The sequence below is a fragment of the Echinops telfairi genome, unplaced genomic scaffold (assembly GCF_000313985.2).
Source record: "Echinops telfairi isolate 266 unplaced genomic scaffold, ASM31398v2 ScPeMD7_5592;HRSCAF=6446, whole genome shotgun sequence".
NCBI classification, from domain to species: domain Eukaryota; kingdom Metazoa; phylum Chordata; class Mammalia; order Afrosoricida; family Tenrecidae; genus Echinops; species Echinops telfairi.
This window is the reverse complement of record NW_022109491.1, coordinates 21482141-21490561: the sequence shown is the minus strand read 5'-3', so window position 1 is coordinate 21490561 and position 8421 is coordinate 21482141. Positions and strand designations below refer to the sequence as shown.

The following is an 8421-nucleotide window of genomic DNA, read 5'->3' as shown; positions in this document are numbered from 1 at the left end:
AGTTACTTTTCTGCAGCTTCCTTATCCTCTTATTTCCCTACCTGGGGTTATGCAGATGAAGGCAGCCCGAAGTGTAACCACTATGGCAGCAGGGTTCCATAGCTGGGGTCATGCATACCCGAGAATAAGCTATTATTTTTTTCATATTCTTCTTTTGTTGTGGTAAGTACGGTATGTATGTAAAGATATTTGCCATTCAACATCCTTCTCATGAACAATTTAGTGACAGGTTTATCATACTTTCAACCATGATTGTTAGCCATTTCCACATATTTCCATCACCCCAACAGAAATTCAGTGTCCACTTTTCCTCCTCCTCCCCACCTCTCTTGTTCTCACTAGGTGCTTAATGCGTCCTCATAGCAACCCTGTGTACAACAGAAGGAACACTACCCAGTTCTGCTCCATGGCAACCGTCAGGCCTGTCCTTGAGCCCACTGTTGCAGCCACTCTTATCCATCCATCTTATGCGGAGTCTTCTTCCTTTAGGCTGACTCTATGCTTCCCAAGCATTAGGTCCACTAGTCCCTCACAAAACCATTAGATATCATGTCCAAAATACATGAAGTAAACGAATTTTCACCTGTCTTTTTTCTAAGACGTGTTCTGGCTCAAGACACAATTGTTTGTTCTTGAGGCAGTCCATAGTATATTCACTATTATTCATCAGTACCACCACGCAAAGGCAGCAATCATCAAGACCGATGGTTCGCAACCTTCCTAACGCCGCGACCCTTTAATACAGTTCATATTGTGGTGACCCCCCCAACCATAAAATGATTTTCCTTGTTACTTCATAACTGTCATTTTGCTACTGTTATGAATCAGGCGACCCTTGTGAAAGAGTCATTCGCCGCCCCCCCTCCAAAGGGGCCGCGACCCACAGGTTGAGGACTGTTGGTCAATACCATCACTCAAAGCCAGCAATTGCTCTTCAGCCTGCCTTATTTATTGTCCAGCTTTTGCATCCAGGCATGCATACAAGGCAATTAAGAAATATCATGGCTTGATGCAAGTGTATCTTAGTTCTTAATGTAACATCCTTGCTCTTTAACACTTTAAAGGGGTTTTCTGCAACAGATTATTTGCCCAGTGTACCCTGATGGATTTCTTGACTACTGCTTTCATGAGCATTGATTTGGGGGGCAATTAAAATGAAAGCTCGGCTGGTGGTGTACTTTGATGTTGGTTGTGGTTGTTGTTGTTGTTGTTAGGTGCTCTCGAGTCAGTTCTGACTCCCAGTGACCCTGTCTGTGTACAGCTGAATGAAGCACTGCCTGACCTTGGTCATCCTCACAATTGCTCTTATATTGGAACACGTGGTCGGGTCGCAGTCCGTGTGTCAATCCATCTCCTTGGGGCACTGTGTCTTTTTCACTGCTCCTCTACTTTATCAAACATGATGCTTTTTTCATGAACTGGTTGTGTCATGATTCGGTCCTCCTCCATGTTCTCACAGTGCTGCCTTTCGCATAACAAGTTGATTTTTGGAACCAAACCATGTCGATAAGTGAAGAGGGTGTATATAATCATGCATGTCCTTTAGTTCCAATATCTCACCTCCAGGAATTTATTCTATAGCTTCATCTGCACACAGTACTCTTTGTACATGAAGCATGGTTGCAAATTGCTAGATATTGAAAGTGACAAAAATGTCAATCTATAGGAACTGACTAAGCAAATCATAGTACATCCACATAACAAACACTGTGCAGCAATATCAATAAGTAAAGGAAGTTCTTTTCAATCTAGTGTGTACTTTGTGTTGCATGGTGTACAAGTGTGCTAAGTGAAAAAAGTGAGGTAGAGAATTGTACGTGTTTCCTTTGGTATGCTGATGTTTGTTGTGTGCTGTTGAATTGACTCCAACTCATAGCAACAGGATAACACAGAACAGAACTATCTTATAGAGTTCCAAGTTACATCATCTCATTCCATGTAATTATATTCCATGTCTTTCCCCCCACTAAGCAGTTAAGGCTAGTGGGTTTAAATTGTCAACCTTTGGTTGGAAGCCAAGTGCTAAAGCATTGTATCCCCAGGGCTCTCTCCCATTTGTATAAAGGGGTCAAAATAAGGATCTTTATTTAGAATTGTTTATATACCCACTCTTCATTGACATGATTAGGTTCCAAAAACTAGGTCAGCATTATGTGGAAATGGAGAACTACCACATCAAGATCACAAAATGGAAGATGGCCAGATGGTTATATAACTGTCAAGTGATATAATTCCGTAACTGTGAAATTGTGACATTTTGTAACTATGAGATTGCATCATTGTATAACTGTCAAATGACATGAGTAAATAACTGCCAAACCACTGAGACTCATGGCCCAGCTAAATTGACAGTCTTAATCACCATGACCTTATGATTATTTGATTTACTCTGTCTTATACATGAGCATCTATTCATGCCAGATATATGCTGCTAGTGCACAAAAATAGATACATTTTTGTACTATTATTCTAAATGTGAAATGTTTGATAATGAGATCATTCATAAGTGAGTAGTATGTGTATGTATAAATGAAGCTTCAAAAGATTCCAATAGGCAGGATAAACAATTCGGAGATGAAAAGAAGGGACCAGTGGTTCCAGGGGAGATATGGGAGAAGGGGAGGTGGGAGAAAGGAAGAGGGATGGGGACCAACCCAAGGACAAGGGAACAATAAGCGAACTAAAATCAATGGAAGGAAGGGCGCAGGATGCCTAGTAGGGCTCAATCGAAGGCAATGCAGCATCAAGGAATTACTAAACCCGAATGAAGACTGGACACGATGGTGGGAAAAGAGGGAAGTAAAAAGGAAATAGAGTAAAGAACCAGGAGGTAAAGGACATTTATAGAGGCCTAAATACAGGCATGTGCATATGTATACATATATATAATGAGAGGGGAATAGAAGTATGTGCTCATATCTATATGTTAAGAATTAAGGCTGCCGATGGACATTGGACCTCAATTCAAGTACTCCCTTAACACAAGAACACTTTGTTCTAACGATCTGCCATTCTGATTGCTGAAGACAAAATGGGTGCATAAGCAAATGTGGTGAAGAAAGCTGATGGTTCCCTGCTATCAAAAGATATAGTGTTTGGGGTCTTAATGGACTGAAGATAAACAAGCGGCCATCTAGCTGAGAAGCAACAAAGCCCACTTGGAAGAAGCACACCAGTCTGTGTGATCATGAGGTGTCCATGGGATCAGATATTAGCCATCTAAGACCCAGAATAAAACCATACCCAAGGTGAATGGTTCAGGGGAGATGGAGTAGAGACCCAATGCCCATCTGTAGACAATTGGACATCCCCTCACAGAGGGGTCATAAGGAACAGATGAGCCAGTCAGGGTGCAGTACAGCACCGATGAAACACAATTTTCCTCTAGCTCTTTGGTGCTTCCTTCCACCCACTGTCATGACTTCAATTCTACCTTAGAAATCAGATTAGACCAGAGCATGCACAATGCTACAGATAAGAGCCTGCAACACAGGGAATACAGGATAGATAAACCCCTCAGGGCCAAAAAGGAGAGTATAGTTACCAGGAGGATTATAGGAGGGTAGGGGGCGAGAGGGGGAACCCATCACAAGGATCAATCTAGAACCCCCTCCCAGGGAGATGAATAACAGAAAAGTGGGTGATGGGTGATGGAAGATGATGTAAGATATGGAAAAAATAGTCCATAACTTATCAAGAGTTCGTGAGGGAGAGCAGGCAGGGGAGGGAAGGTGAAGAAATGGGGAGTTGATATCAGGGGCTCAAGTGGGAAGCGAATGCTTTGAAAATGATGATGATGGCATGTGTGCAAATGTGCTTAACACACTGGATGAGTGTTTGGATTGTGATAAGAGATGTAAGAGCTCCCAATAAAAGTATTAAAAAAAAAAGATTCTAAGAAAATGAGACTAGTGGTTACCAATGAAAACGACTAATGAAGGACAAGAGTTTAAAGGAGGTTGTGTTTTATATCTGGAGTTCATGTAGCATAGTGGTTACCCTTTGGGCTGCTAATAGCAAGGTCAGCAGTTTGAAACTACTAATTCCCCCTTGACAGAAAGACAGGGCTTTCTGTTCCCACAAATAGGTAACAGGCTGGGTAACGCATATGGGCAATACTACTCTGCCCTGTTGGGTTCGGGGTTCACTATGCTTGGAATCTGCTCTCTGGCAGTGAGTTTGTTTTTTGGATTATATACCTCTTACAAATTTTCTGCCCTTTGAACCACTTGACAGCATTAACTATTTAAAAATGGAATGGTAAGTGTTACAGCTCATTTAGAATTTGTTTAGCAGGTTTTCTGTTTTTTTTCTTTCCCCTGAAACCCACCCCACCACCCCGCCCGACACACACACACAACATGGAATTGCAAAACATTAGAGGAGTAAAGTGGAATTTCTGGAGATTGAGAGATTTTTTTTTTTTAAGTATTTGATGCCTTTCCCCTTTATAACCTATATTTCTTTAGTCCCTTCGGCTTAATTCCTTCCCTTTCTCTTTATCTCTGAGCTGGAATGAGTTTCAACCCACAAGAAACATTTATTAGGTGTGCTTAAATTACACGGGACAGTTTTACCTACTACTGGGTTCCCAGGAGACAAAAAACAGGACATAGTTCCTGCTCTTGAAATGGTCCAAGTAGATTTAATCATTTTCCTTGGTGGCTAGGAGATGGATCAGAATGTGCCAATTCCCCCCTCTTATAATGTTGCAAAATGCTGGAAACATGAGTATATTGGAATTCCTACTTAATTCTCCTCCCCTTCTGTTGGAGAGCAGCTAAGATCTGGGGAGTTCAGAAAGTTTCCATTAGGCCTAGACTAGAGAGATCTCATGCCAGGTCCAAGACTCAACTCACTCTCCTCAAGCCCTTAGTGCTTGGCCTGGGTTCTTAGGCCTCCTCTGCTACTCTGACTGCGGTTTCCTGCTTCCTGAGTTCTCACACGCAGTGTTTTGCTGGAGATCATCTCACAGTTCCTGCTTTGGGGGCTGCCATGCTTCTGCCTTGCTTCTGCCTGAGTGCATGGTCTGAAGCCCAGTGGCAAAGCTAAGGGTGTTGCTTTTCTGTTCAAGTTCTCACCGGCCCATCCTTTTCTCTGGACAAACTCATTGTAAATGAGTTAGGGTTGCATAAGGCCTGAATATAAAGGTTTGCTGGATAGAAGTTGAGAAAGGTCAATTTCTTAATTGAATATTTTATCTTGTGTTAGATCTTTACCTTTGTTTTTCATTAGCTAAGTACACTTTGAGTTCTCTAGATAATAAATCTATTAAGAAAACAATCAGGTTATATCTGCATAGAGCTTTGCAGTCTATAATATGTTTTTCCATCCCTTATTTAATTTAAATTGGACAATTCTGTGAGTGAAGGTAGATACAATTCCGTTTTACAGTGAGAAGAAAGCGGATGCCTAGTGAGAGTACGAATTCTTCCATGGGAGTATTGAACAACCCTGTTCCACTGCATAGGGAGCCCTGATGGTGTAGTTTATTAAGCATTGGACTGCTAACCACAAGGTTGGAAGTTCAAACTCCTCAGTTATTCCTTGGGAAAAGATGAGGCTCTCCTGTAAAGACTTACTGTCTCAGAAACCCTGAGGAGCAGTTTGCTCAGCCCTGCAGGGTTGGCTTGGCAGAATAGACTATGGCAGTGGGTTTGGTTTGGTTTGTGCTCCTGTATATCTGGAACCTGGGTGGTAGAGTGAACTGACTTGACTACTCACTGAGCTGCTAAGCACAAGGTTGGTTAAAGTTTTCTTATGAGGTTGCTATGAGTCAGAATTAACTCGATGGCAGTGAGTTTGTTTTTGTTTTGTTTACTGTATGTAGTGTGAGGTGGGTTTGGCTGGCCCTCAAGTGCAGCGGTTCTCAACTTGTGGGCCGCGACCCCTTTGGGAGCCGAATGACCCTTTCATAGGGGTCGCCTGACACCATTGGAAAACACATATTTCCGATGGTCATAGGACCCGAGCCACCGCTCCTCTATCTGCCACCCACATGCATATACACCCACATACGAGTGCCCAGCGTGATGACTGTTACCCATGTTATACCAGGCTTCGAAACAATATTTCATTTATGTGTCATTAGAATAAACATTTCACCATATATTATTAAATATTGTTTTTGCGATTAATCACTATGCTTTAATTACGTTCCATTTGTAACAACGAAAATACATCCTGTGTATCAGCTATTTACATGATGATCCATAACAGTAGCAAAATGACAGTGATGCAGTAGCAACGAAAATAATGTTATGGTTGGGGTCATCACAACAGGAGGAACTGTATGAAAGGATCACGGCATTAGGAAGGCTGAGAACCACTACTCAAGTGGGTTCCGACCCACAGCTACCCTATGTGCAACAGAAAGAGTCACTGCCCAGTCCTGCGCTCTCCTCACAATTGTTGCCTTTGAGCCTATGCGAGCAGCTACTATGGGAATCCATCTCCTTGAGGGCCTTCCTCTTTTGCACTCCCCTTTCACGTCAGCTCAACAAGACGATTGACACCGTGGTTGCTACCATGGGCTCAGGCTTAAGAATAATTGTGAGGATGACACAAGACCAGGCAATGTGTCCTTCTGTTGTGCGTAGGGTGCCTACGGGGGAAAACGGACTTGATGGCACCTGATCCTAAGAACTGCATGATGTCCTTGCACTGTGTAAATACAGGGTTTCATTTTAGAACTGTTGTCTTAGGGATTGGAATTGTAGTTTGGAAATAGTTACATAATTAACAAGAGGGATTCAATTCTCTGGAGTAGAGGCTACAATTCACTAATTCATTCACAACTAGTGCTTGAATTTCTATCATGTGCAAAGAAAGCCTCTGCCCAGTAAAGAATTGAAAGGTTGAGACCAATTATTCATGAGATGCTAGGGAAACTTTTTAGGTGGAAAGTAGATACTGCTAAGGAGATCGTAAGATCTGTGTTTTAGAAGAGAAATTAGCCAATTGGAGCTTGCTAGCTAACAGAGTGTGTCTAGCGCAGAAGAATAAAATAGAGCTTAAAATAAAATACAAAAGAGTGTAGCTCACAAGATACTTAATGCCTAGCTATATCAAGCTATTTTTACTTGGCCAGTATCAACCCCTCCTTCCTTCTCTTTTGGTGGGGAAAACCCTAGGGAACCCCCCTCCCACCCTTCTCTTGGCAGGCTGGATGCATGCACGTGACTTGAGGACCTGAGATTGGCCAAGACTTGCCTCTTGAAGCAGTGTCTCAAAAATAAAGGGATGTTAGGAGAGTGGTTACACCTTGGGCTATGATCCTCATTGTCAGCAGTTCGAAACCTCAGGAGGAAGACTGGACTTTCTCCTGTAAACAGACACAGGCTCAGAAACTCACTAGGGGTCACTATGAGTCCATGTTGATGAACTCCACGGCAGTGGGATGGTTTGAGTGTTGTGTGGTGCTTGCAACCTGCAGAGGCAGCTAGCTGCTTCTGGGCCTTCCGGAACTGCCTTCCTGTCTGTCCGTTTGCTAAGCCTGCCCTCCTATAGATGCTTTTAGGCCCCCAATATTGTTGTAATCTCTCTCTTTCTTTTAGTAGAGAGTGGCAGTGCCTGCATTTGAACGGACAGAAGGACTTCTAACTTACAGTGGTTTCTTTACTGCAAGCTTCTTCAGAGGTGTGGTGCTAGTAGTGCTGTGGGTTAGGCATTGGGCAGCTAGCAGAAAGTCACTGCCACCAGCTGATCCTGATCTCCGGAACTTAAGATGAGGCTGTCGACTCCCGTGAAGATTTACACTCTCAGAAACCCTTTATAGGTTTGCTATGAGTCAAAATATATACAATGGCAATGGGTAGGTGGGGAGGTCCTTTAGAGTAGGGCCTCAGTCCCATTCTGTTCCATGTTTTTGGTGCCCATCTTAACCCCGTTCTCAATATTTGCAGGATGAATATGTGCAGAACCAGATGATGTTTCTGTATGCGAATACAGACTCTGGGATTCTTGCCATTATTTTATTACTATTTTTTGCATGTATATAGAAGAGTTATTTATTTTTAATCATTTTATTGGGGGCTCATACAACTCTTATCACAATATATACATACATCAAGTGTGCAAAGCACATTTGTACATTCATTGCCCTCATCACTCTCAAAACATTTGCTCTCCACTTAAGACCCTGGCATCAGCTCCTCATTTTTTCCCCTTCCCTCCTGGCTTACCCCTCCCTCATGAACCCTTGATAATTTATAAATTATTATTTTGTCATATCTTACACTGTCCAACGTCTCCCTTCACCCACTTTTATGTTGTCCATCCCCCAGGGAGGAGGTTATATGTAGATCCCTGTAGATGGTTGCTTGCCATTATTATAGCTGTGGGTTCCCCCGTCCCCCCAAAAATCTTATCTGCTTTTCTGTTCAAGTTCTCACTGGCCCATCCTTTTCTCTGGACAAACTC

The 8421-nt window shown here is 42.6% G+C and overlaps 1 pseudogene; it reads left to right on the top strand.

Annotated features, from left to right (window-relative positions):
- The first annotated feature begins 4262 nt into the window (after positions 1–4262).
- Positions 4263–4330, top strand: LOC115871362 (annotated as a pseudogene).
- The last annotated feature ends 4091 nt before the right edge of the window (positions 4331–8421 follow it).